Source organism: Nematolebias whitei, chromosome 6 (genome assembly GCF_014905685.2).
Source record: "Nematolebias whitei isolate Nwh7 chromosome 6, NemWhi1, whole genome shotgun sequence".
Lineage (NCBI taxonomy): Eukaryota > Metazoa > Chordata > Actinopteri > Cyprinodontiformes > Rivulidae > Nematolebias > Nematolebias whitei.
The window spans coordinates 51,838,471-51,842,316 of NC_056503.1; the positions used below are offsets into that span (position 1 = coordinate 51,838,471).

Here is a 3,846-nt window from a genome sequence, read left to right on the forward strand (position 1 = left end):
CTGTGTCTCCCCTGTGTCTCCCCTGTGCCTCCCCTGTGTCTCCCCTGCTGCCTCCCCTGTGCCTCCCCTGTGCCTCCCCTGTGCCTCCCTGCTGCCTCCCCTGTGCCTCCCCCGTGCCTCCCCTGTGCCTCCCTGTGCCTCCCCTGTGCCTCCCTGCTGCCTCCCCTGTGCCTCCCCTGTGCCTCCCTGCTGCCTCCCCTGTGCCTCCCCTGTGCCTCCCTGTGCCTCCCTGTGCCTCCCCCATGCCTCCCTGTGCCTCCCCCGTGCCTCCTCTCACCTCCCTGCTTCAGCTGCCTTTTTCCCTTGAACTGAAATGTCCTCTCAGGCAGAACGATTCAAATAAGACGCAGTGTTTGCGTGGGCTTTAGAGCTTGTCCTTTCGCACGTCGGCCCCTCGTTGGAAGCTGCCTGCTTGTATTGGATGCAAATGGGGAATTAGAAGAGGGAATAGAAACATGAGATGGCGTGACACGGGGAGGCTGAGGAGAGAAAGGGCGCAAAGGATAGAGAGGGAGGCTTAATGCGAGAAGAGAATGCAAATGCTGTTGAAACAGAGCTGGACGGACGGCTGGATTAGGGAAGAAAGAAAAGACGAGAGTCAGGTGTTGGTGTGAGTGTTTTTTGGCAGGGTCAGAGTTTTTCTCTGGACGATGGTGACCGAGCTGGATTTGCATTGATGGATCTTCTTTCCATGGAGATGTCATGTATCGGTGCTTGGGTACATCACGCCCCAGTCATTAATCAAATCGCGGCCTTCGTCTAGAGACGTCCGTCTGTTTCTCAGCTGCCTCCCTCGCTCTTTGTTTGCACAGTCGCTCTGTTTGTCAGGTGGCTGTCTCTTTTTACAATTGTTCTAAATTACAAAAAGGTTTCTGAAGAACGTTCCTACAAAATGACATTTCATCCTCTTGGTCCGTTAAATAGGAAGCTCCTGAGTTTTCCAGAGTCTGCAGAGACTGTGTGTTGGCTTCACGCTCAGCTACCAATAAAGCAGATCTCAGATCAATATGGCAACAAATCAATGACTTATAGTCAGTCTTTCTTTTAAGCTGTGGTGGCCATCTTGGATTTTTGATTTGGATTCAGTATGTGATGGGGAATGTTCTCAGCTATAACTGCATCAAATTTAAGCTGTTTATGTGTAAAACAATAATAATAATAATAATAATAATAATAATGTAAAATAAATAGCTGACTTAAAGCCATTAAATGTAGCTTTGGCAGCCAACTTGAAATTTGTATGTGTTTCGACAGGCGTTTTGAATGAGAAAAAAACAGCGTCTTTGCAAATTACGTCGCCATGGTAACTGGAAATACCAATAAAAGTAAGAGCACACATGACGGCGCCGATCCGCTCAGTTTGATATAACGTTTGTGGGGGGGCACGTTGTGATTCGGGCCGTGTTAAAGTTGACAGCAGAGTAAGATGTAAAGTTAAGAAACCCTGGTCAGGTGGATAATAAGAGGTGCTGCCTGACTTTGGAGTTGCACCTTTCATCCAACCTTTATTTCTACAGGTTGGTCCCTCTGAGCCTCCGGGACTCATTTATGAGACCTGATTTTAACAAAGAGTGATGACAACAGTGGACAGTCATAAAAGAAAACATACAAAATGAGAAGAAGAAATGAAAGAAAATGGTTTTAACAAACAAAACAAAACCAGCTAGGTGTAGGGCCGTGTAGAAAAGTCAAAACAGGAACACGTCTGCGTGGGTTTTAAACTTGAAGACACTTAGAGAGGTCAAAGGTCGAGAGCTTCAGGTCTTTTTACAAGATATTCCAGGAAACAGGAGCGGAGGAGGAGAAGGTCCTTTTGTCTAGTTCAGTCCTCACTGAGGGAACACTGCAGGTAATGATGTCCTGAGAGCGCACGCTGTAGCTGCACTCACACAGAGACATGTAGGAGGAGATGTATGAAGGCAGCAGACCAGGAAGTGATTTAAAGATGAAAATGTACCAGTGGGAGAGTCTGTGTGAAGTTAATGGTGACCAGTTAACCAGTGAATACTGGGTGCAGTGGCTGATGGAAATAACTGGTGGTGAGAAAACGTTTAAATATTATTATTATTATTATTATTATTGTTGTTGTTGTTGTTGCTGTTGTTGTTGTGCTCTGTGTTTTGTTTTTGTTTCTTTGTCTGAATTTGAAAACAAACCACGTGTCAGTGAAAACATGTTGCTGCAGTTTATTAAATATTAAATGAAACTCAAAGTGTGCATGCAATAAAGTGAAAGTCACGGCGTGTCTGCCCACGTTGATCGTGAGTCTTCCTCCGTCTTTGTGGCAGCATTAGACCGGGCTCCGGCCTCATTTCCCTCATGCTTGTTTAGCATAAGTAGATGTTGGCACACCCTTAATCGCTCGTTTGCATAAGTGTAAAAACAAAGTGTGCAGCGTCCACAGCTTCTTCTGAGGTTCAGCACAGCTCAGCCACTTCTCACTTTTCACCTCCTCTACTTCATCGACCTCTTAGTCAAACTGAACCCACGCACCTATTATTATCATCATTATCATACTACTACCAACAATAATAATACTAATAGTTTTAATGAATCAACAAGTGCAAGTTAGCAGCCCTTTTTCTTAAGTTACTTGATTTGCAGCAGCAGGAAGAGCAATACATTTTTTACATTTATAATTTTTTTATGATTTTTTTGTCTTGCAGCCCAACCAAACATTTTTAAATGCAAAGCTAAGAGAGGATGAGAAAATGGACATGTATAAAGAAGCATAGAATAGAAAGGTGTTTTATTAGAGGTGCTTGAACTGACGGTGCATTCGTTTCATAAAGACAACACACACGAGTGCCGACACTAAAGAAGTGTACAGACGTGTGGTCAGGAGGGTCCAGGTGAGGCGGTGGAAGCAGACTCAGTCTTCCTGTAAGTGACAAACATGTTGCACTACAGGAATATTGCACTTTAACGGGTGCTTAGAGTCCTCATGGTCCATGGGAAGTAGCTGTTTCTGAGTCTGTGCAGCTCTTGATGCTCCTGCACCTTCTGCTGGAGGGCAGCAGGCTGAGTAGCTGGTGCCCAGGATGGAGGGGGTCTTTGAGGATCCTCTTTGCCTTGGAGACGCACCAGGAACTGACAATATCACGAGTGGATGTGAAAGGACAGCCAGTTATTCTCCCAGCGGTCCCTCTGCGGCCTCTCCGTGTCAGCGGTGGTGGAGCCAGCGTCCCTCACTGCACTGATGTTCACCAGCGCGCTCTTTATGGTGGAGCGTTCCAAGGTGACCAGCAGCTCAAGCACAGGATTAGTTTCACCTAGGGACCACCTGCTATTTGTAATAATCACAGAGATCGTGTTGTTAATCCCGTGTGAATCGGCCATGTCCGTAATTTGTAAAGTAAAAATTCCACCGCACATTACCTACTATAGTTTGAACTCCGAGGTCCTGTGATAATACTAATCCAACGTGAACAGGCATCTCTGTGATTTGGACAGAAATGGGCGGGATCCGATTTATAACGAGGCCTTTTTTTGTTTTTTTGTTGTTTTTTAAGCAAAATCATTAAAAAAAACTTTGAACAAGTTGTTTCAAATGAACACGCTGCTCCCTTCAGCTTTTATGTTGATACTTCCTTCACCACAGACGACAGCACGTGTGGAGACGTGCGCGTGATCAGCTAATCCATCCATCCATCATCCATCCATCATCCATCCATCCATCATACATCCATCCATCATCCAGCCATCCATCCATCATCCATCCATCATACATCCATCATTCATCCATCCATCCATCCATCATCCATCCATCATCCATCCATCATCCATCCATCTATCCACCCATCCATCCATCCATCCATCCATCCATCTATCCACCCATCCATCCAT

The 3,846-nt window shown here is 45.6% G+C and overlaps 1 protein-coding gene across 1 annotated transcript in view; it reads left to right on the forward strand.

Moving 5' to 3' along the window:
- Positions 1-3,846, forward strand: part of bcas3 (BCAS3 microtubule associated cell migration factor) — a 640,166-nt gene that overhangs the window by 160,555 nt on the left and 475,765 nt on the right. The window lies entirely within an intron of this gene.